The sequence below is a fragment of the Epinephelus fuscoguttatus genome, linkage group LG16 (assembly GCF_011397635.1).
Source record: "Epinephelus fuscoguttatus linkage group LG16, E.fuscoguttatus.final_Chr_v1".
NCBI lineage: Eukaryota > Metazoa > Chordata > Actinopteri > Perciformes > Serranidae > Epinephelus > Epinephelus fuscoguttatus.
In genome coordinates, this window is record NC_064767.1 from 24,891,258 (window position 1) to 24,917,402 (window position 26,145).

General features: G+C 40.4%; 1 protein-coding gene across 1 annotated transcript in view; it reads left to right on the forward strand.

The window, feature by feature from the left end:
- Positions 1 to 782: 782 nt before the first annotated feature.
- LOC125903859 (neurexin-1a) overlaps positions 783 to 26,145 on the forward strand; it is a 403,149-nt gene continuing 377,786 nt past the window's right edge. The window contains exon 1 of the mRNA XM_049601023.1: positions 783 to 1,063. The gene's annotated coding sequence lies outside the window, so the exon portion shown is untranslated. The remainder of the gene's footprint in view (positions 1,064 to 26,145) is intronic.

A 26,145-nucleotide genomic window follows, 5' to 3' on the forward strand; every position in this document is an offset into this window, starting at 1 on the left:
AAAGAAAACCACAAAATTACTGGGTGTCTACAGGTATCAGACAGTTACATCTAATGCTTTTTAAGACCTGTTCAAGACACATTTTGATCAGATTTAGGGCAGATCTTTGGACAAATCATGTTTTACTTATTTAAGCATTGCAGGCAAGTTGAATACATGTGGTCTTCTGCAGACAGTTTGTTATGTAGGAATATGGTTGTTAGAGTGAGTTAAGTCAATCTACATTTTGCCAACAGGTAAGTGCAAGTATGAAGTAAAATGACAGTATTATAGGTCTTGTAACATTAGAAATGGGGACTTTTACATAGGTCTTCACTCATTCACTCACTCACTCACTCACTCAAAGAGGGGCAAACCATAGACTGTATAAGGGGCAAAGCAACCGAAACTTCACACAAAATGATCACATGACTAAAATAAAGGCAAAAAAATCGCCTCAAAGAACCAAAAAACAACTACAAAGAGACACAAAATGACTGCAACAAAAAAGAGGCATAATCACTTTTAAGTCCCTATGTGTGTGTGTTTCCAGTCATATGTAGGAGAAGTGTGGGGCTTTTCTACACATCTGTACCCAGGGCCCACTGTCTTACAATCTGCCCACGTGTATCAGCTGTGAGGACCAGGCAGCAGACGGACTCACGGAGCTCAAAGCTGCCTGTCAGACTGGGCCAAACCAATACGTAAAATATTGAGGGGGGGTTACGGGCGACCCCTCCCAATTTGGACTGACCCACGTTTTGGTTGAAATCTGATTGGCTCAGTCATTGTTATCATGAAGAGTTTCCACCTGGGTGAAGTTTTATGGTAAACGTAATTAGCAAAAATAAGGATGTAAGCTAGCTGCGTCAAAACAAAAAGGAAAAGCAGACGATAAAAGCAAAAGGAGAAGAAGAATAATTAGCAAAAATGTCGAAAAGAAAGAAGACAGGAGCTGATAAAGAAACATGTTGGGCAGGAAAGTTACAAGCTAAAAAGTGTAAAATGGGCGTGGAGGTGCCAAAGTTGCTGTGGACACTGTCAGCCAGGACACTGAGGACTGTCGGACAGCTGGTGATGTGAGGTAGGACTGTCTCCATTTGCTTTGGGTTTTCTCAAGATATAGACCTGTAACGTTATACCTTGGAGGCTGGTTGTGTCTGTGTCAAAATATTTGCTTTGAATTTATTTAGTTAATGATAAGCTGCTTGTTTTTATTTCTTATTGTACACGCTAACACCCACACTCTTTACTTGCTGAAATTTTATGGGACTCTATTGTAGTTGTTGATTATATAGAGAAACACTGAGTATCTGAGTGTGCATTGATGTGTAAACTGACTGTATATGTTGTGGCATAGTATACTGTGACTTAGGGTGTTTACACATAGTCCTTTTTAAACAAACCGAATTCAGTCCTCTTAAAGTGCACCAAAAAGTGGACCAACAGAAAAGGGACTCAGTTCTTTTTGTGTTCACATTGTCAGTTCATTTAAGAGGACTCTGCTCTCTTTCTGGTCAGCGTCAGCTCTAATAACACCTTAGTCCTCTTTCTGTCACACTATAGCCTATATATAATATATATTGACATAGTTTTGTTTATATTTTGACGTGATACTGCAGTGTGGTTATGAAGCCCCTTGCTGTCAGATGAACTTAAAATTGGAGGAAGACCTTAGCATTTTGTGTGCTGTAGACTGTTGCTATTTGATGTATTCTGCATTCCACATCTGGAGACATGCAGTATCTTCTGTGGACCAAACTACTTCCCCTGCGTCCTTGCAAGCGTTACATGTATAGTATCCCAGCTCACCTTGGCCTGGCCTGGTCTTGTTTTGATCCAGTGCAAGATGAGGTGTTATACAACCTGAGGAGGTGGGTGTCAACAAGACATCCTGAAGTGTCTTTAAGGTCTTCAGCATCTTCAGATCTCTTTATTCCACAAAAACAGCATTAGTGTTAAAATTACTGCCAAAATATGTTCTGTCCGCGCCCTTCGACAGCTGGCATTAAAGGCCTCTCCATCTCAAAGTCCTGGGCTGAGTTTCAGTCTCAGTCTGCCCCTGCTGACATCACAGTTCAAATTTGATCTACCTTGCTAAACTTGGCCTAGTTTTGAATGCACAGGGTTTGCAGACATTGTAGGTGTGGTTACCCTCAGTTTGGCCTCCAAAGAAATGTCCTTAGATAATCTGGCTAAAATGCTGGCTTGTTTACAGCCTGTATAACTGTCAACCAGCTACCTCGGTGAGTACAGTTATGTCATAACCAACAGCAATGATGGCCAGAACTCAAAAACTCAAAACCCAAACACCAAAAGGTCACATACTGTACACTATAGTGTAGAAGGTTTTGTGGTGCCCACAATATAATATGCCCAAATATCATATCAAACATGATGTCTCTTCCAAAGATGAAATGAAATTGCACATTTGCACGTGAGTCACAGACTATGAGTCAAACCAAAACTTTGCTTGATGAGAAATATTAGAAAGGGAATCAGTAAAAATTAGAAATGCGTGTGATAGTTGCAGGAGTCTGACAGCGTAGGGGGCCATCAGAACAGAGCTGAGGGCATTGCCCGAGGCAGACTGGAGGTATCTCTGACCGGCTCTTCTTTCCTCTTTCATCTCCTTCCCTCTTTACCATGGCCCACGCCACAGACACAGACATCTCTGTCCTCCCTTTGCCAGCTGGGCGAGGCTCTGATAAGAGCATGTCCGCACTGAGGTGCCGATGGAAATTTGTCTAATAGCTTTATTAATGGCCTGAAAGAACTCTAATGAAGTAGTATAAGCAAATTTAATGTTTTATATTACAGGCTTGTGCGTAAATTCAGACTCATTAGTGTAATTAATGATTTAATGAACACAAAGCACAGAGAGATAAATTTCTCTTTTAATTATAAATACTTAATTTCACGACTCCCATTGAACAAAGTAAGAAGACACTGCAAAGACTTTTTGCTGTGAGTTCATGCAGTTTCAGTTCTGTAAACTTGAACAAACATCACCTTTCTTCTGCATAAAGTTCTGTCCTACTTTAATGACCAATATATCTTCGTATACCGCTCATATCAAGCCGCTGTAATTAAAAGTAACGGGTTGTCCCTGGAGGCTCTGGCGGAGTGGATTCACTGCCAGTAAAGAGTCCTGTTTGTGTGAGCAAAAAAGAAACAGGAAGCTCCTTAACTAAGTAACAGGAGCATGGCTGCAGTCAGAGACTGTTCAGCTGGCAATTCAATTCTGTCAGGGAGAATCAGCCAATCTTGAACTGTAAATGGTTTACTCTGATGTCGCTGCCTCGCCATCGCTTCTCTCTGAGTTCTTGGAATTGGTCGAGCAAATGGAGATGCAGGGACAATTTATTCTCAGGGTTGATGTGCTTCTTCTGTATTCTCCCTTAGTTCCTTTGTGTGGGACACTGGTCAAAGTACAAACATCAATATCTTATATATATTTTAATAGTCAGCGTGCATGAAATATATTTAGGATATGGAGAGTAATTTAATTAGTGATGTCAACAGATTTCAGCGCCACGGCCCCTGTGAAATCAAAAGTAGTATTCTATATCAGTCTTTGCAATTTCAGAATAAAATTGACATATAGACATAATTCTTGACTATAAAATACAGATCATATATGAGATATTGGGCCTTATGCAGCAACATTGTCTTAAATTTCTCTTATATGTTCTCTCAATTTTCTTTGAAGAGAAAAATAAGAGAAGTCAACTCCAGATGCACTAAACATTTTTAACCATCCAAATTTGCTGGTAGCCAGGTGTCCTGAATGATGAGTCCTACTTGATCCTAAGGGACCTGTTAGCATTGGTACTGCCCTGTAAACACTGTTTAAGGGCAGGTGTTGTGCTTTGTGTAAAGATATGTGCTCAGGTGCTTGGTATATGCCCAAGATTTAGAGAAATGCCACCATAAAAGGCTGCAAGAAGAGAAACTTCAGCAGGAGTAAAATTGACATACTGGTGAATAAACTTAAACAAAGTACATGTGATTTTCCAGTGTCTCTACTGGTGTTACAGAAACATCAAAAACCTAACAAACTATTTGCCGTGTCAGCGGCGGTGATGGAGCGTGTTTTCAGATCCTTTAGTTAAGTAAAAGTACTTATACCACACAGTAAAAATACTTTATTACTAGTAAAAGCCCTGCATTAAAATGTTACTTAAGTAAAAGAATGTAAGTACAATTAGGGAAATGTATTTATGATCAAAAGTATAGTCATGCAGAAAAGTTTAAAGAACTTTAATAAATAAATATATTAGAATAAAAGCAGCAAATTATCATATTTGAGAATCTGGAACCATCAATTTTTGTTTTTGCAAAAAAGTGACTCAGAAGAATATCAAGAATATTAAGAATATGAAAACGAGATGTTTTTCTATTGTCTTGGTAAGAAAATAAAATTTTCTCGTATGTAAGGGAAGCTCAAAAATACGAAAACATTGGTGAATCCCAGAAATCAGTGGGTACTAACAAAATAAGAATGAGTCCCTTTGTTTTCATTTAATACAAATGAATCCATCCGGTACTATTTTATGCACTCTAATGCAGTAGTTAAACTTCAAACAAACATCTTAATTTTCCTGAGTTTAAATATCAGCAACCGCTCTCAGTGAAGTGTCTGACTTCCTGATGCTGAAACAGACAGTTTAATGTATAACTATGACTCATCCGGACTGATGACTCATTCCTCTCATTAAAACAGTGATGTGGTCTTTTTTTTATTGATTTGGCACCTCCAGCGTATTGGATTACAATGAAACAATGACTATGAGGTTAATGTCACCTCAGGTTGTTTGAGGGCTCACATCAAAATTGGATGACCATCAGAGCAACTGCAGCCCTTTTTTATACATTAAATCCCAGTTTTAAGGCGATGTAGCAGGACAGTAACTCTAAACATTCAGACAAGGTGACCAAGGAATTGTGAAAGGTCAAAAACAGAGAAATGTACTTGGTAGGCTGAGCATGTGTTCAACTTGCTGAAGACCAGATCCCAAAATAAAAAGTTGCACATTTCTGAAAACCACGGATATATTTGGTACACCCCACTGGTAGAGCATCACCAGGAACGAAACCAAGTATTTGCTGATATAAGTCACTGGCTGGATTTGCAGCTAAATATCAAATGTGATGACTATTAAAGTCTTTATTTACCTTCTTTCTTTCATAAACAACTTTATGTCTCCTCAAAATGTGCAGCTATCTTTTTAAAGGTCTTTAAACCTACATTGATAATCCAAGGTAGCTGTAAACACCCTGAAATTAAAGATGAATGTCCGGTTTATCCTCATAATAATTTCCTTTTTAAATCCAATGTGCTGGAGGACAAAATAATAAAAATGCCTCACTGTCCTTACACCATCTGACTGCACTGTTTATTGATCTAGAAGGCTGTAACTGAGCTTTCATTGTCTGCTTCTTTTTTTTTTATTTGCAAAAATCCACAATGAGTGCCAGACCAGACAATGTGTGAATATCTTCTTTATTTAAAACCTGTCTCCCACGTGCAGCAGCAGCAGACAGAGGATCGCTCAGCGAGCAAAGGGTTCTGTATCTGTGGCATAAAAATGACAGATGCGTCTGGTTTTGTGTATGAAAGGTTACATGCTGACACTTTAATAGAAATGCACGTGTGAACCAAGCAACAGTGCACTTCTTAATACCGAACCACTTTTAGCTGTCAGAGAGAATAAAGATATCACACACTGCTTATCAAATTAAAAAAAAAAATCAATCGTATTTGCTTCAGTGCATGTCACAGCAACAGGAGGAATATTCTCTGATTTTATCCTGTTATTTCTGTATGGCAGTACACCAGCTCAGCTGTTTAGATAGTGCAGACTACCATTTAGGACACATAAGTCTTATCTATTCATTCACTGATTAATGATAAGGCCATACATGCTTTACTGTGAGTGTGTCTCTTGTGTAACATGTAAAGCGCAGCTTGTTCACGTGATTTTACCCTGCTGCTGTTCTTTCATGCTGTGAGATGAACAGACAGGCTGACCTTTCAGTCACTCTGCTGTTGGGAGCCAACAGAGCTCTGCCAGGGTGCATGGCAAACCTTTTGTGTGGACGAGACAGCTGAATAACAATGCAACAGCAATATTATTCTCTGCTGCAATCAGAATCGGACGCTTTTCAAAGCATTAAAATCAAATCCATGTCATGTTAAGATAACACACTTTTCTTGCCGTATTCATTCGTAATTTTAAAGAGCATAAAAGAAATCACGACCCCATGAGTAAAGCAAGGCTCGTCTTACTTAAGCTAGTTAAATGTGTCATAGAAAATGAGTTCATTTGAATTTTCAAAGTGGATTGATAATGCTGTGAAAGAGTCAAGGCCCTCCTGCTGAGGCATCTCCTAACAATTACATTAAAGACACATAATGTGACTTCTTAGTGCTGTTAGTGAGAACATCTGTAAAAAGCAGGTGACACATTTAATAATACATAAGGACGAACTGCTGTGCAGAAAACACTGGAGCCTACACCTGCAATATCACAGCCTTACTTCTCATGTTATTTTCATTTTCCAGGGGGCATTATTAACAGCTGCAGTTAAACAACCAATCAGAGCAATGAAACATGACATAGCGCTGAAAGACGAATACATTTAAACACTACAGTGTGCAGAGATGAGCTGTGATGGTGTTACATTAATACGTCAGTGAACGAGTGTTGCGTCTTTGCCCTCAGAATTTGAGAATAGTACTCAGACAGAAAGTTAAACATCAGCTGCAGCCATCTTGGCTGTTTTTGAAAATGCCTCAGTGGCGCTCCTCTTGATACTATGCTACCTAAAACTCAGCTCTCAGATTCGACTGGTTCCCAGATTTGCAATAAGGGTGACTTCAACCAAAAATATAAAATCTAATGTTTTCTGTCACCATTGTTCTGGATGTAGTTAATCATCCAAATGTGCATTTACATTCATGTCATAGAAATATGCCGTACAGTGGACAGGCATGAACATGGCTCTTTTGTCTGCTGGCGTACATACACATGCTTTATCATGTTTGCATGGTCTGTATGTACAGTCTGTGCTCATGTAAAGTTTGGGCTGCAAGTTGACAGTCAGCGCTAACACTTGCTGACATGATGAAGTGAAAAAAATTAAAGGAATAGTTTGACATCTTAAAAAATGCCTTTATTTGCCTTCTGACTGAGAGTTAGATTAGAAGATCGATACCACTCTCACGTGTCCTTTAAACAAAAGGCCACAGCCTGCTGGTTAGCTTAGCTTGACACCTAGACTGGAAACAGTGGGAAACAGCTAGCAGGGGTATATCTTGAAATAAAACCCGCCAACCAGCACCTCTAACTCTTTTAAATGTTATATCTGTTTCATCAATTAATACAAAAAAAGTAGTGTAAAAAATGACAGCTCACTGTTTTACGCTGAGTTACATGCTGGGCTAGTTCTTGGCTGGTTGCGGTTATTTTCTTAAGTCCCTGCTGATTGCCTGGCAACAGAGAGTGTAATTTGTGCTTTACTTTGATAAAAAGAACATATTTAAGTTTTTCTCTGTGTGTTGTACGAACCCTTTAAAAATCATCTGCCCGTGTATTTATGAGTGAGATCAATTTTCGAGTTACATACATCTTCAGTGTCATTCCTCGACTGTTGGCTCTTGAGGCTGTGAATGTGAATTTAAGCAGACAGTCGTTTTGACACTGGATCAGGGCCAAATGAGAGAGGGCTGAGCTAATAGCAGCCCTAGGTCTATTTCCATGTACAGTGCTCTCTCAAGGTCATGTAGAAAGGCTTTAGAGCAGCGATAGGCTGCTTATCTTCTCCTCCGGCAAGACTGGGTACCCCCATTAATCAACCAGTGTTAGTTACAGAGGCAAAGCTCCAAGTGAATGGCCAAGTCAAGGTTTCTGTTTGCATGTAAACACATGCACATACATTTTAGCTTCACTGTGATTTCAAGGTCTGAATGTGGCATTTAGAAAGTCTCAGAAATGCTGGTGTGGAGATATGTTACAACCAGCAGGGACCTTTCCATAGCAATCGTCCATATTATACTGGATCTTTGGGTAAATGTTCATCAGTGCCCAGGAACTGTAAGAAGATGCTGCTAAGTGTGTGTAAGTTTAAACAACCCTATTGCGAGAAATGTTTTTGAAATTCTACAGTTCTAACGATTCGCATGCCATTCTGTAGATCTGTTGAGACTCTATGCTTCAAACACGCTGTGGTTAATGTGTGGCTAGGTTTAGGCACAAAAACCACTTGGTTGTGGTTAGAGAAAGATCATGTTTTGGCCTCAAATACTTGGTTTTGGGGGCAAAATCCCCACTGGAAAAGCAGTGATTCCTCAGTAAAAAACAACCACTTTGCGTGGCAATATCCCAGCTGGAAGTTCAGCAATGTCTTGGTAAAACCAACAACTTTTTGTTGCACAATCCAGGCAGAACAAAACAGCAACAGCTTGCTAAAATTGGAGCCTAAAAGCTGCTTCAAAAGCAATGACTCCCAAATCACAGCTCCTTTGTTGGTCTTGCACAGTGGTTTGCAGCTTGGCAGGAGTCTCATGTAGGTGTCACGCCATCCACCACCCCCTCCATCTCCTGATGACAAAGTCAGCTCGTATACTACATCACTCTAGAACTGTTGAGAAGATACAGCCTATATGAAATGTGCAAGTGTGACATATTCATGGTTTGCAGAAATGCATAATGAAAACATTTTCTCTGGTGCCTGTGCTGATTTAAATACAGAATTGGGTATACAAGCCAAACAAGTAAGCCAAAATATGCTGTCTGCTGAAGTTAACATTTTAAATTTAGACATTACTGTAGACTACTTCATTTTCCACTATTTTCTGTTATCAAAAGAAGTAAACCCCAGTATACTGCATGTGGATGCATCATCGCATGCTGTTGCAGGCTGCAGGAGTCAAGTCTGTGTACTCTGCTTGGAACAAGATAAATGATGAAGTGAGGAAGTTGGGTACATCCATCGACAACACAATTGCCTAAGTCTCCCCTATCTCTCGAGCTCTCTCTGTCACTGTCTTAAGGTGTAGTGTACTGTAAAATGGGGCTTGCTTCACTAAGCCCCCTTTATTAGTTTTCCTTTTTATAGGGTGCGATTTGCACAAATAATTTCCTGGTCTCCATATGTTCGATACGGGCCAGCGCTCAGGTTTCCCCACTGAAATTAGCCCTTGTGCTGTAATGCGGAGCTGTGTGTCTCATGTGTACAGTACACCTGCACATGAACTTCTTTTGGGCACTACTCAGTCCAGGTTTGTCTAATTGATATTATACCATTCAGTCTTTTAGTACAACAGCTAATGTTGCTGCTAATAATTGTAAAACTGCAGCATTATACTTGCATATTGTTTCAGTTAGATGAACATATAGGGTAAGCATTTTGTTAATATTGCCATGCATTGCATTATTTATACTCTTCCTAACCTCTTTGCTCCTGCTCTGCCTGTCCTAGAAGATCAGCAGCCTGCTGGTAATTGTTGAGCAGCCATCTACTGTATTATGAATGAGTGGATTTGGCATTCCCCTGCTGTTCTGAGGTCTTTCACTGTAAAGGCACACTGAAGGTATGCTATTGGCCTGGTGCATCTGGGCCTGGTGCAAGGTGCTTTGATCACATCTTCACGATGACAGCCTTGTGTGATCCTACTTTAAGCTGACAGTGCAAAGCTTAGGCTTGTGTGTGGCTACAGGGAAAAGGCCATGAGAGAGGATGAGGTTTGAATGAGGGTGGATTAGTGCAATGGATAGTACAAGTGAGGGACAGTCAGATGCATGGTGGATGTGATCTTGAATTATGTATGGAAGATGGTTGCATGCATGGTAAGTGCTGCAGCTTCCCTGCGCCGATACTGATGAGATGCACAGTGACATCAACACAGAGTGCATACATGTTTTTTAATTGTTCAGCTTCATAATAGCTGAACAACTGAGATGTTTGTTTGTCAGCATTCAGAATGCAAACACACATGCTATTTACTGCAATCTGTGACATAAATGAAAGTGGGCCGGGGATGTAAAATTTTTCCCTAAAGCTAATTTCTCCATTCATGACAACTGTACGGCAGGTGAATTTTTATATAACTCACATGCTTAAGGCTTAAAGTTCTGCATATTAAAGGGCGGGGCTGCTTGAGTGACAGGCCGTCTGCTACACTTTTTGAGTCAGATCCACAGCTCCACCCTGTCATCCAAATTTAGTAATTTCTGGCTCCAAAAAACCAAGATAGCAACAGCAGAAATGTAAACCTTTAGGCTTCAGAACGACAGGCCACAAACCAGTGGGTGAGTTTACAGTTGTGATATTATTGTCTTGAAAGACAGGCAGGCGTTCAGACATATAAACACTTTAAGGTATTCAAAACCAATTCCATGGTAGTTCCCAAGAGAATAGTTCACAGTAGGTGTCTCCATAATGACCACATCTTTTCGTGATGACACACCAACACAAACACACGGACTCACACGGCAAAAACAATACCAGCCATCACATCATTGTCTTGGCTGGTAATAACAATCATACAGAAGTATGTGGTTGTACAGGAGAGCAAGAGAAAAGAGGCTAAAGAGGCTAAAGGAGCAGAAGCAACTTGACTGCCCTTGGACGTCCTTCAGGGATGTCATGGTCATGCCTTAATGGAGTGGATATGTCCCCCGTAAAAGCTTTCACTCCACAGAGGCAGAGCGGGCTTCATAAACAGCTCATGCAGAACTGTCAGTGCTCTGTCAGTGGTGCTGAAGAAAATGCTCACTTTCGCTTTGGAGGAAAACTTTTTACAGGAAGCCTCACAAATTCTTAAGATTTATTAGCTAACATCCCGGTCCTATCAGACTCTGTATGTGTCAAAACAGCATTGAGGGATGGATCCTCCTCTCCTGCTGAAATGTCAATGAAGTTGATAGAGAGGTTCATTCAAAAGGTTTGCCTGGGTAGGTTCCAATTTGCATGTTTCTACTTTAACACTGTGTTTCACTTTCACTTGTGAAAATGACCTTGTTCTCTTTAAGGCTTTTTGTCCTTGTCAAATGATGTGTTGCCTCTTAGCTCACTCTGTGAGAACAAGAAGCTCTACATCTGGGCCCATCTTCTGCTGAGAGGCAGGGACCGACTAATCTGGTCCAGCAGACACATGGAGCGCACAAGATGGGCTTAATGTCCTTTTGTTTACTAAGCTCATCCACCATCCGGAGGAAAGAGAGTATATAAAGTAGGTTTAAACCCTTTCATCTTGAATGAGACACTTCGGCAGTTAGGAATACTTGTGGTATTGAGGATAACCCCAATCATCTGCAATTAATGCTCATAGTCAGGAGGCTTCACCCAGCCTTTTGTTTGTTTCAACAGAATCAAGATTCACATCCGTACGCCCAAAGCATCCATCGTAATAAAGCGGCAAACACGGGAAATCGCATAACTGTGGATTGTTTTGATCTCTCACCTGCAATTGCGAGGCTTTGAAGGAACCGTGAGAGCCAGAAATGTGCCGCACCTAACAGCAACAAAGCAGTTGGCGCAATTGGACGGGGGAGCCTGTTGTCATGAGAACACAGTGCAGGGTGGGGAGGAAACGAGGAAGCTGCCTGCCTTCATTAGAGTGAAATAGCAGGAGGGCTTTATGTGGATATAACCAAGATTAATTGGATTCTAGTGATCTGTTCGAAATGTGACACTGTCATGCAGAGTTATGAGCCCGGCCCAGCTGCCAAAACTACTACGACTCTATCTGAGGGCAAACATGCTACTCAGTTGACAATCTTACGCAACTTACAGGTATGTGTTGAAATAAAACCACAACTCAAGTGCTACCAATGACCAAGGATGACACAATTTTGACATATTTACCAACACACCTCATAACAACTTACTGATTGAGACAGAGCATCATTACAGCACTGGAACGTTTAAAAAACAGGAAAAACGTTTACTGTAGAGAGTCACAGAAAACACAAACTCATGTAAAGTCTGTGTTATTGCCACAGTACTAATGTTAAATTAACAACTCTGATTTCCTGTCACAGCTAACAAACACCTTACTTATTATGCAGGAGTTATGAATGTCTGAAAGCATTACCATCAGGATGTAGATCATCTTTCTCCATCTATACCACTGTAAACTTTTCTGGACACTTTGTAAAGGCAAGCAAAACCCACATGCTCAACAAACTGTCAACTGTCACTCTCATCACATCATTGCGCCGAGCCTGCGGGTCTACACCCAGTCTAAATTTCTATGCCAAAAAATGAAAGCATCACACTCTTTCCGTGTCACACTTGCCAATGCCTCTGGTGTCTCAGAGTATCACACTGTGCCTCTAATAGCATCCATCCCTTTATATTTGAAGATAGTGCAATATGCTCAGTCTGCAGATAGCCAGGCTCTTAAAGGTCTCGGCCGCTGAATTTTCAATCCCTCCTGATAACAATAATCTAAACAGACTACGGCCACTGGAGCAAATAAACAATTAACCTCCATAGTCAACCGCAAGCCTGTGCACACCCATCTGTTTTCAGACTGTTATCATACACTCGTCATCCTCTCTTCACTTCTTGGCATTTGGTCTGTTTTTTACGTCTTTTGGTTCAGTAAAATGAGCATGCAAAGGTGCAGCCGCTGAGATAAATGTTTGGAATAAATAAATGTAGTTTCCATATAATATCTCTTCACAAACTTGGACTTCAGTAATGTTAATACTGGATGTGTCAGTTATACCGGAGCTTGTGTCTATGTCATTCTTGTATATTAATCTCTCAACTCTCAGCAAGTAGTTTTGTTGCCTAAATCTACTGTATCAGCCAACCCCTTGTTAGTCACATGAGTAGACTCATCTCTTCTGTGTCAAGATACAATGCAAAAGTCTGCCCCTGGAATTGACTTGCCGGGGGCCTCTGCCCTTGGCAACAAAATATAACATGTTGGGATGTGATCCCTTTGATGATTAAGTCACTTTGATCTCACGCAAAGCCATATGTCTATATAGGGTGATCATGTTAATGTAGACTCTATTTTGACTAAGTGCAGTCAGCATTTTGGTGTGATCTGATAGATGTAAGTTCCAGAGAATAAGTGCAAGAAACATTTGCAAAAACAGGCAAAGAAAGTGCAGAAAAACTCAGAGTTTTGAGTCACTTTTCACTGAGTTCATTTTCCCATAATAAATTGTAGGATGTCTAGATAGGGAATAACTTCTATAATGACTTATGTACTCTCCATTTGAATTTAGCTTACCAACTGACAGAGTTATTAATGTTGAAATTCAGAGAGGGCAGAGCTGCTGCACAGTCTCTTTAGGGGGGCTGATGAAGAATCTCGAGGCTACACTGTTTTGAAATATATGAACTCTAATTATATCAACATTTGAATAAGTTATCTATCATGCTCAAATCAGCGCAATGCATTCACCCTCACAGCATATCCCTACTGCTATTTACCACATCATGCATTAAATTAATGGTACATTAAGAATCAATATATGTCACATTTTCTCTTCAAAGACACATGGGTAATCTATATATACAGTATATTTATTTACCAATCATTTAAAGTGGGATAGTCTGGCTTCATGACAAACAAGTAATTATTTAACAATTAATATTGCAATTATGTGATAAAAACACAATTTATATTTCTGTTTAGCAAAACAAAAAAAAGAAAAAGAAAAGATGAGCGATTTTTAAAAAAATCGTGGTCTTTGTTTGTGTTTTGAATAAATGACCTAATTTGAATACTAAACCAAAATGATGCATTTTCACAGAGCAAGAGAAGTGTTTCTAAATAGTTGCCTGGAGCATGACTGATGCATATCCAAATGAGCTGCCTGATTATAAAGACTGTGAACCTTGCAGTTATAACTGCTGTGGCATTAGCTCCAGGGGTCTTCTGGCTTGAGGATGTGTTGTGGTTAAGAGGAAAACACATAAACTTTAAAATCCTTGGCCCATATTCTATCCTCAAAGAGAGCAAAGAATTGTACTAATATAAACTGAGCAATTTTAGTAGTACTTTGTACTGGAACCTCTTCTTCTTTGTTAAACAAGTTTGGGAGAAGACAATGCGTAGTCACCCTTAATATATTTTTACAGAGTATCACCATCATGGTTATTTTCTTAAGTATATTCTGCAAGTGGCAGCACACCTGTTTGATCTGCACCATAAAATAAATAAATTAATAAATGAACAAGTAAATAAATAAATAAACAAACAGATTCAATCTCTTTAAAGCTCTAAAAACATCTTCAACAGGTCGATTCAGAATTTCTCTCTGTTTGGTTTGATTTGCATTCTTATCATCCTCTATAAGCAAGCTACAATCAGGAAAGGATAAAACCAGCACTGATACTGCGCAACTATCAGCGTATCATTTAGTTTGATCACACTATGTAGGTGGAGACAGCCGTGAACATTTTATTCATCTGCATCTCACATGTAGATTTCTCGCTTGTCACAGTGTTCATCCAAATAATCCTGAAAGCAACTCCATTTCATGCAAAGAGTGGATAGTTAACAGGGATGTGGTTTACTTTGCAGTGTGTGGTACTGTGCCCGGCAGCAGGATATTCTCTGTTGACAAAGTATGAGGAGCTGCTGCAACAGTAGGGCAGGGAGGAAATTTCTTTGTACCAGCTGCCAGGGTAATTAGTTCCTCACTGAATTATGCATCAGCAGAAGTGTCAAGCAGTGTTAGAATCAGGCAGGTACAGAGAGAGAGGATAGAGGAGAGCTGTCACACAAAGCTCATAAAACCTTGCAATACCAGCAGCCAGTCCCGCCATATTGGAAGGCCTAGCAAAAGACCATCAGTAGAGCAACGGAGCAATAGAGAGATAAACAACTTCCATGAGAGGAAAGACAAAAATGTCAAGTGACATATATTTTACACCAAACTGGGTTCTTTTAAAAATATGATTTCAAAAATATCATTAAAGTAAAAATAGCCAAGTTATCGTTAATGTTAATTGCATAATGTAATGGCTATTCAATTATGACGCCATTGATTGGTTTCCTTTAAACCTTAGTTTCACAATGCAGTGGCGGATTCTTCTATAGGCAACCTAGGTGGCCACCTAGAGTACCAACCAGGGGGAAGGAGCCAATCCCCACCCCAAATACTTTTTTTCCTTAACTCTTTTTATTGGGGTTGTCAAAGTTAAAGAAACAGTGGCAGTAGTATAGTGTAGTACATGTACAGAAAAAGACAAAGTATGGTAAACAAGTTTGTGAGATATAAAAATATATTGTTTTATTTGTCATTCTATTTAAAACAATAAAAAAATAAATAAATAAATGAGTAAATAAATAAATGGGGGGATTTAGAAGGACGTTGGATTGAACATGTTTTGTGTCACTTAAACTAGGCAAGTTAGGGGAAGGACTCAGTGAGTCTTTCTTAAAGTGGTATTAAAAGGGTTGCCAGATCTGGTAGAATTAATTTTCACACCCTCTTAATGAGAATTTAATCATTTTCAAATTTAGGTGCTGCATCACATCCTTCACGAGGCCAGAATTGGCAGGAGCCTGTGTTTGCCTCCAATTTAATAATATCAATCTACGTACGAGTAGAGTTACAAATAATATCCTGTAAACTTGTGAGCTGGTTAATACAAGATCAGAGCCTTTAATACCAAACAGTGCGGTCATTGGATCAGGATCCATTGGTCTACCCATAACATCTGATAGCGACTGAAAAATATTTTTGCCAGTATGCTGTGATTCTTGGGCAGTGTCAGAACATTTGGGGTGGTGAGGCTGGTGATTGTCCACACGCTGAACTAATATTTGGATACATTTTACAGAGCTTCGGACAAGTGAACTCTGTGCAATATTCTAAATTGCAAAAGTCCATGTCTAGCACAAACAGAGGAAGAATGTACCAGTAATGGGCTTTTGTCCATGACTCTTCCGAAATAGCAACCCCCAAATAATTTGCCCAGGCTACTTTTAAATAATATAGGGAGACGGTACAATCCAAACACAGAAGTGCATTATAAATAACACTTTATTTTTTTTAATTAGGAAAAATCAAAACATCTGAGATCTAGTAATGCGGTCAGTATGTTGTAGGGGTACCACCTCTAGTCTTGTCAATGCAGCACACATTGTAATAATAATGTGTTGACCAGTGAGTGATCATCAAGGTCAGAACATGCTAGAGCACTGATCTGGAGTGCAATAAACCAAATTCGTTTAATGTTGTTACCGTGTTTATTATTATTGTTTGGTAGCTGTTGTTTGTGTTGATTTTTCATTAGCTTGTGACCTTGTTTGTAATAAGGAGCTTGCTTAGGGCACGAAATCTGCCAGGTCTCGCACTGTATACAAATCTGTCTGTGCGGTAGTATCAATAAAAGTTCTTTGTAGTTACTGATCCAGTAGTGGGAATGGAGGGCGGTGATCAACTCAAGTAACTATGTTAGACTTTGTTGATCTTTCTAAGGCTTTTGACACCGTTGACCATTCTCTGCTCCTTCATACTCTGTCATCTGTGGGATTTAGTCCAGGTGCTTGTGCATGGTTTCAGAGTTATCTAGATGGTAGACACCAATTTGTTAAACTTGGAACGAGTCAGTCTGAGTCTATATTAATAACTAAAGGAGTACCGCAGGGCTCGGCCTTAGGTCCTGTTCTTTTCTCAATTTATATTAATAACATTGTCCCCCAGCTCAATTGTCAGGTACATCTTTATGCAGATGATAGGATTTTATATCGTATTGCCGACTCTGAAAAGACAGCCATGGAACAGCTCCAGGTTTCTTTTAATGTCCTTCAGAGTGTCTTAAATGATCTTAAACTTGTACTAAATGCTCAGAAAACAATTACAATTAAAAAAAAACCCAATTATGAGCATAACTACTTTAAAGGGGTCTTCCATTGAGAGGGTCTCAGAATACAAATGCTTAGGAAGCTTGATGAAAAACTTACTTTTAAATTTCACATAGATAACTTGGTGATTAAATTAGGACAAAAGATAGGCTTTTTATTTAGAAACAGATGTCATTTCCCAATTTTTTGTAGAAAGAGGATTGTTGAGGCAGTTATCCTCCCTGTTCTGGACTATGGAGATGTAATTTACAGACATGCATCTGTCACTTCTCTCAAGACCCTGGATGCTGTCTATCACTCAGCCCTTAGATTTATGATGGAGGAAGCTTACAATACCCACCATTGCACCCTATATGATAAAGTTGGATGGTTTTCTCTATCCGCACAGTGTGATATGCATTTGTTTTTATTTATTTATAAGGCATTTTTGGGGAAACTTCCTGCCTATATCACATCCTTGTTAGACTGGTACTCAAACCCTTACTAGACACAAACTGGCAGGCTGGCACTAAAGATCCCTCAAGTCCATCCCAAGTTAGGGAAGACTGCTTTCAGTTTTTATGCCCCATCAGCCTGGAATAACCTGCAGCATGAGCTAGGTATTAATACCTTGGTTCCATTTAGCCTTTTTAAGACATTGCTCAGAGACCACCTGTCTCACTCGTGTAATTGTTTTGATTAATTGTTTTCCACCTGTGGTTATTCTTTGGTTATATCTTTTTGTGCTTAATTTCTTGTTCTCCTTTATCTTTCGTTAATTTATTTATGTTTTTTAACTAAGTTCCTATGTATTTCACTCGACTTCATTGCAAATGAGGGCCTTGCCCTCAATGAATTTTTGAGTTTAAATAAATTAAAAAAAAAAAAAAATAAAAAAAAAAAAATAATAATAATAAACTCTACCCATAGGAACAGGGCCCCAATGCTAGACTCTGTGGAAAACCAAAAGTGATCAGTTTGTCTTTGTGACAGTGGCGCCAACAAAAATACCACATGGAAACACTAGGATGGGAAAAGTTGAAATGTTTTTGCTTTTGACTTTTAAACCAAACTAAACTGCTGAATTGACCAGTTTTATTTCTGGTGATGGCACACTCTACATTGGTTTTCTTTGGTGGGTGTCAATTTTTGGTGACTCTAGTTTTGTAGTGAATACAGCTCTGAGTGTGTGAGAGTTGCCCTTTTTTGAAGGAAACAATATGCACAGTAGCTGTAGTATCACTGTATGTATATTATGTGTATATACTTAACACAAATGTGAAAAGAATTCCAATTCAGCTACAGGATAAAATATAAAAATCCCATTCATTTTAAGAGATGTATTTTTATTTATATTTTTGATTAACTTGGTTTATTTGAAGAGTTCAAAGTTCTGTTCTCTAAAACAAAAACAAAAAAAGAAAAACACAACTTGCAAATTCCCTGGTGCAAGGCTGGCATTATATTCTCAGTGGGGTCATGTCCTGTCAAAACCTTTGTGCCTTCTGTCAGAAACTAAGCTATGGCTCTCTGAGCATGCTGCACGGCCACTGTGTAAGTGTCAGTCACCTTGGGCTGGGATGCAAAGGAAATCACAGCAGTGTGAATAGGAGGAGTCTCCCTTTGGCACAGAGCACAGATGGCACAACGTTACAGCCTGCTCTCCTCATAGCCGTCTCATTCTGCTTTTTCAGAATGACCGATGTGAATGTTTGACGCCTTTAAACACACATTTCTCTAATTAATAATCCTACTCAGCAGGATTAATTCTGATGGTTTAACTCAACAAACAGAAGGAACAAGTGTGAGATCTTTTTAGTATTATCAGATGCTATTGCCGTACACAGTACCATGGTCTCTCTGCAGCCCAGTAATGTGTCTGCTGAAGTGGAGACGAGTGATTGAACGGGATAACCTCAAAACTCAAGGACTGGGATTGCTATTAGCTACTATATTCTCAGAGGAGAGGCGTTTCAGTCATTGTCTGCTGAGTCTTTTCCTCAGAGCCAATACACAGACACCGACATGCACACAGAAATATGTGAACCCATTCTGGAAGCACGGCACATACTGAGGCGCTCACGCAGCAGCACTGCCACAACCAACATCACAAGCAATAGACAACAAGTAGTGAAGCGTGCATTCTGCACAAAAATAAATGAATATGTCTTATACAAACTGAATAAGTGCGAGCCAAAGCCCCTCTCCTTGTTCACTCCCAGTGGGTCATGCTTGTTGATCTAAGGCTAACCAGATTTGAGTTTAAGATAAGTGTATTCATGATTTCATTTCCATGCATGCTTCCAATTTGAACACATTAAATATTGAAAGTATCCATCCAGTAGCTGGGAATGTCGTGTGTCAGTAGTATTGAGCATTTGAACTCTAGCCTGGGCTTGCTCAATACCATAGCTGTGACACTTCCTTATTGTCATCAGATCTACAAGTGTATTCATTAGCTTGCAGATGTCCAATGACAAGTCAATGTGGGTGAAAATGTTTCTGAAAGTAATTTGAATCTGATAAAAATTCTAACCTCAGTTAAGAAATTGTAGCCTTAGGGGCCGTATCCACCGAAGCACTTTGTCCTGAGGCCAGTGCATTTTTAAAATTCTTTACAATAAGAGCACCACATATTTATGCTATGTTACAAATGCCAGAAACATGACAAGGTGCTGAGCGTCTATTCTGTGCTGAGCCCTGCAGGTTTGGCATTTTTTTCTAAGTGCTGAGAGTAGAAATACTGTATGTTCAGCTTTCGGTAAAATGCTGTTCTCGTCACAGTCACTTTAAACCCAGCTGTCCAATCACAGTAGAAGAGGGGCGGGACAAATACCACAAAAACCAACCATCACATCTGACATGGCTGAGCAAAGACAACAATGGAGAAAAAATGTTAATATACTGTATTTATATTAACATATAGTGTGTTTCTTCTCATAAACCCACACAGACCACAGGTCCATCCTCTCTCCCTAAGTACTTCAGCCTTCCCTTCATTCAGAGCAAGTGATCTACCTTATACTCGTGTTTACTTCTGTGGACATTCCGTATTGTGGCAACGAGATTCAGGCAAAGTATCTCAGCTGAAAAAATGCTCTCAAGTGCTCCCAGCTGGGCGTTTCCTGAGGAGCACCTGGTATTTTCAGCCAGGAAAAAATGCTTTGGTGAACATGGGGACCTTAATGCAAAATATCGCATCACTGTCAACATCACTGCATGTCATCAGTTCTATTTACAATATCCACTCCTGGCAACTAATGTATGGATATGTAGTTACCACAGAAGTAGAGTCTATAGCCCTTTTTAGATAGGAATTGTGCAAATCTGCAGGAAAGCTCAATCAGTCTTTTTTCAGCATTGGCAGTATAAAAACAAAATCGGGCAGGGCGGAAAATTGCCGCCTGCCTACTTTTGTTTATACGGAATGCGCCTTTTTTGGGGCAATGGGGGGCGTGAGCATGTAACAAAACGTGTAGCTCAGCTTGTGACGTAACCAGTGACGTGGGAGGGCAGCTGTGGCTAGTTAGGCAGCAATAGTCAGACGGCGCTTCTCTCATAAGTCAGCCCGTCCTTCACCGTCCCCGTCATCTGATGGTTAATGGCCTCTTTGTTTGCGAGTGCAAGGAGGGCGCGCTCTTCCTTGTCTCCCCAGTTGCTCATCTTTACAGTGTCTGTCAGGTTTGCGTTTCCCTCTTGCTACTAGCTGCTCGCTAATTCCTAATCAGCTGTTTCCTGTTTATCCACTGCCAGTGACTCACACGGGCGGCGTCATCAACAGCTCCTCCCACAAGTCTTCAACAGCCCCTCCCGTTGCGGAAGGCGGAAAATTGGGCACCTCGGATCAACTTGCCTTTCCGCCTCTGTGTGTATAAACGCTCACAGCTGGCCGGCAAATCGGCCCAACATTTGCGGAAAATCTGCCAGTGTAAAAGGTGCTTATGTGTAGTGGTAGCTGACAAGGGTGGGGGTGGGATCTGGCTGGCCAACTTTCCGTGGCTTATTCTTTTCTTGCCTATCTGTCTTTGTGTATCAGTCTGTGTCGCCTCTCTGTGTTCTGAGTTTTTTGTGGGTCCGTAAACGCAGTGGAGGTCGAGCACTTCTGTTTTTTCCTTGGCAGCAGTTTGTGGAGTTTTGAGCCCCTGGGTGTATAATTAATCAGAATCAAAAATACTTATATATATTGATCCCCGGGAGGAAATTGTTGGCGTTACAGGTGCTCCTTACCAGAGTCATCAGACAATCTGATCAGAGATGTTCAGATCAGATTGATGGATGGGAGGAGCAGATGTTTGTGAGTGAAAGCAAACTTTTAGACCCAGTGCAATGAAAGAGTTTCACATGACTGTGCCGGTCATTTTACTGCTCTGTCTGCGCCAAGAGTTTGCTCTGTGCTGCAGGAGTGTGGTTCAGTGATTAACATAACCCTATATATATATATGTTCCAGCAGCACACCTAATGAATGGTCCAGCTCCAAAAAGAGAAAATCAAAACATGGCGGTAGATGTTTTAATTGTGGGAGGCCGCCACAAAAAAATGAATGTGTAAGAAACCATAATATGGTTATATTTTGTTAACTCATTCACCTAAGAACTGCTGAAAGTTCTCTTCACCTAAATCTGTTTTTTAAGAAACCTTAACCTGACAGCACAGGGCACAAATTTCAGTCTCTGGCATCAAAGTCCTGAGCTTTGTATGCCTCACCATCCACCACATTCACAGCATTCTCTCTGTCACCTCTTTTACCTCATAGGATGTCACACTCTTTCAACTGGAGACAATGCATAATCCAGGCAGCAATTGCATTTCCTCCAAAATGTATTTGGCAAACCAAATTAATACTATTCCCTGTAGGAGACAGGGATTGGTTATTATTTGTTATTAATGTTTGTTTGGGATTAACAGTGCTGTCACCAGGATCTATTTGAGTTACTGTATTCTGGGATGCCTACGTGAATGCATTGTGTGTGTAACATGGTTACTATAACATAATGTGATTTATCCCTCTGGGAGCAACGCACACTTAAACTTAAATGCTATCTCTTGCCACTTGAATTGGATCTTATTCCAGTTGTGAACCATGTGAGACAGTGCATATTTAACTTTAATGGTCGCGGGGTCCTGGTGAGTGCAGAGTTTGCAGAATGTGGAGTGCCTGCCAACAACCACTGCCATCAGTTACAGCTGCACCATTACTTAGGTAATGTGTTTCAGGTCAGCTCTTCAGCTGGGGTTGCTGTGCTTTGAGTAGTGAGATCAGAGAGGTGAGTGTAATGTAGTTGATACCGCTATAGTTCCGCGGTGTTAACTTACCCCGAGGTTGAAATATTGCCTGGCATTCGAAATGGATCATTTTCACGAGGCAGATCCAACACACACAACGCAACGTGTGTGTTCAGTTTTCTGTGGTCACATCAGAGTTGGAAAATATAGGACACCTTTAACATAATGTTACGTAGGTGAAATAATCTGTCTCTTCTGCTCCATCTTCTCTTTGTTACACTTCACTGAACTCTCCACTGTTACCCATATTTCATACATTATATTCATCTTTACAGTAGCTTCTGTAGTGCATCAGAGTGTGTGTTTGTGACAGCCCTTTGCTGGAAATAAGGCTTATGTCTACGCATAAATTATGTGGGATTTAGGGCAATATTCCATAGAGTATTTTGTGTGTTTGTATTTAACATAAGCCTTGACTTTTGACTTCCCTTTTTTTGCAGTACTAGGCTCTGGTAGTCCCTGCTATTTCTGCTCAAAAAACACACCAGATCAGGGTAGTGTAAAGCCCTTTTAAAGAATAAAAATGTTAATTTGGTTATGTCCTCATTGGGAAATTGTCAGTGTGTGCGTGCATGGGTGGATGTAAATTATATGCATCAACATAGGCTACGGTTTGATTTTCCACAAGCAACATTAAAAAAAAGAAAGGGAAAAAACCAGAAACATGTTGGTACATTGTATACGTCTAATCAACATAATAAAAAATGTCATCACCATATTTTTTCATTTGTATTCTGCCCTGTGCATTTGAGCTTAACTGATTCATTTTATCTCCACAGTTCCATATTATAACAGGGCGCAGCAGGGGTAACCTTTGGCAGTCATCAACCATGATGGAGCTCTTTGCCATTTAGCAGCCGTGTAAACCAGATTACCTGATCATTTAGTCTTCATTGGACAGGCGGTCTGGCTTCTACTGTGTGCTCCTGTAGAGATCTCATTCTGTAAGTGTTAGCGCTGGGACGAGGTCCCAGAAAGACCTGAACGCCGGTGTTAATCTCTGCCTGGGCCTACAGCCCATCACTGGGGCCTGTAATCTAGCTGGGGTGATGTTGTTATCTTTAGTGGAGAGTACTCAGCCGTGGCTCGTGGCTCCTGCCAGCCGAGCCACTATAGGCCTCCTTTGTCCATATGCAGCTTTCTCCTTCGTTTTCCTTTTTTTCTACTCCCCCGTGCTTCTCTTTCACTTTTGTTCTATCATTTCCTACCTTTATTTCCTATCCTTGTTTATGGTCTTTACTCAGACTTTTTCATTGTGTCATCTTTTCTCCCTATAGCATCTTTTTATTACATCTTGGAAAAATATCTTTAGGTAAGCCAATGCAGCTCGCTGTCAGGGTGACAGGAGCACAGGGAGCTGGGATGACCAGCGATTCTACAAAGAGATGTGTTTTCTCATATAAAACTGCAGTTTTTTTCTCGCTATTGTCTCATGAAGCATTAGCAGAGATATTTAAACGCAAATCAGGACAGCCTCATATCTTTTAAAACTTCAGGGGGCCAGTCTCTGACAGTTCAGGGATTTGGGAGAGTGATGAGGCCAATTCACCTCACCCACCCATCTCTGTGACTGAATATAGACCCAAAGGTCAAAGTGATGTTACACTTTTAGTCTTTTTCACCTTTCTCATCAGACAAGGGATTCTCCATCATCAGCGGAGAGCCATTAAGGTGTCTCTTGCTTAATGGACTTGTCGGGAATCCATAGACAGACCGAAGATAAATGGTAAATACTAAAAATGAAGATGGTTAGGTGTGGGAAGATGGTGCAGGAGGGTAGGGGGTTGTCCTGAGTCCACACTGATTCACCTGTCAAATAGTGGAGTCTAATCTCTCCTCCAACAACAAATTACTTCTACATCATCACTTCCATCAAAACAATACTCAGAGCATATGAGCACAGCATATGCCGCAGACTTGTTACTGACTATTTTAAAATATATGGGTGATATATACTGCCTGAGTGTCATATAGTGGGAGACTCAAGGCCATTAAATTGATGCTTGAGCAGGTTTATGAATGAACATGAACATGGCATAATAGCGGTAATGCTAGTTGCTCAACATGGGCTGTTACTCTTCTCTATCACATTAGAATAGATAGACCCCTCTGCAAATATGGGAATCTGTTTTTGCTCCCTCTGAAATGAGTTAATGATTTATTTGCAGTCTACCCTGTGGTGCTGTGAGAAATCTTTAATGCACTCATATAGGGACACTGAAAAACAACTACAAGGGTGTGTGTAAGGTGTCGAAGAAGGGCGAGTGTTGCTCCTTTAAACACAGATGGTCATCCTTGTAGTCAGCTCAAACAGAGAAATTAATGCAGCATGCAGGCATTCTTGTTGCAGTAAGATTTCAGATTTGCCAAGTCTTTCCTCCACTGCTCTTATTTGGGAACTCAGTGGCATTAGTATACATAGCTGCACAACTCTGGCCTGCCCTGTCTGCACACAGCATACTACTGTGCATTTCAACAGGCCTTTCAACCTCATCTCTGTTGAGATGTGGCCACTATGTATTCGTATTTGATCACCAAAAAAATTCATTACCAGCTTTTAGATCAAATATTTTAGATATAAGAGTGCAAGATACAAGCATATACAGACAACTACACTAAAAGCAAAGACGTCAAAGCTGCTTTGCTGCCAACAAATATCAAACATTTAACCAATAATATTGGACACTACAAAAAAAGCACATCCTGTTGCCACACTTGGCGACGGTTCAAACGATTTATAGTGTTTACTTATGGGGTTTGACACATTTCTCTGAACTGAAGTTATGTAACCACTGAATTATTTCTTACCCTGAAATATATGTTGTCATGTTGTGTTTCCAGTAGCAGGTTTGGAACCTGCTAGACAACACCTTTCTAGTATCATCTGAATAGCCTGTCTTGTCGTGCTTGTTCGGTTGTCTGTTTGTATATGAGCTAAGCCTCAGAGTGAGCGTAGTTTAATTTTCTGTTATCTTTGCAGCACAAGTTGGGTGTTTGCCAGATTCAGCCTGGTGAATTAATCAAGGTTCTTCCTCCTCCTTTTCGCTCTTCTTTTTTTTTTTTTTAAGTTATTAGTTAACCTTTTTGAAATACTGCCAGCCACTGCCTTCTCTCTGTACTTGAGCCAGTGTCACAAGCGTACAGCAGCAATCAGGCATAAATGGACCCAGCAGAGACATAACGCTCAGAGCTGAGTGGCACTGTTCGGGTGGAAGATAGATTTAAGCATACAGACGAGAGAATGGCTGAACTTACCACCATGGTTCAGCAGCTTTTTGCCACCCATCAGACACCTAGAAGAGCAGGTTGACGCTCTTTCTTCCCTTATTCGGTGGCTTAATGCCAGAGGTCAGAGTCCAGCCATCACATCTCCATCTTGTGCGGCTTCTTGTCCAGCCACTTCAGCCCCGCTTCCAACTCTTTAGGTACCCTGTCGTGACTTTAATGCCAGTCGCCCAATTATTATGTCAAGTCCATCTTGTCTGGCATTCCAATGGGATGACCATCCTGTAACAATGTGAGAAGCTGACAGATGACTTAATGCTCTATGACAGCATAGGGGAACTTTAGCAGACTACACCACTGAATCCTTTTCACTAGCAGCAGAGGGCAATTTACAGACATTACTGTGTGTGTGTGTGTTACCAGGGTTTGAGTGAGGTCCGCAAGTAAACTTGGAGGAGCTCATAAAACTCACCATTGGGGGCAAGAACTGGCTCCGGGACTGGCTCAGAGAAACTACTCTGGCAGTCTTCTCCTCATATCAGGCATCAGTTGTTAATTTCACGCTTTCTTGTGTATGCTTCTTTGGCCAGCGCCTCTTTCTTGGACAGTGGAAAAATGCAAATTGGGGTTATGCATCTCTGCAGACAAGAGCACTTGAGAGAAATATGAGATGGTTGCTGTTTGTGCTGTGGGTACTTTTTTAGCTGACTGGCCCAAATGGCAAAAGGCCAAGACCAATCAATAAGTGCTTTTTCAGACAGGCTACCATATGCCATGTGATAAACTCTATAGGCTGGACTCCTCTGCAGAGTATCTCACTGGAATTTAC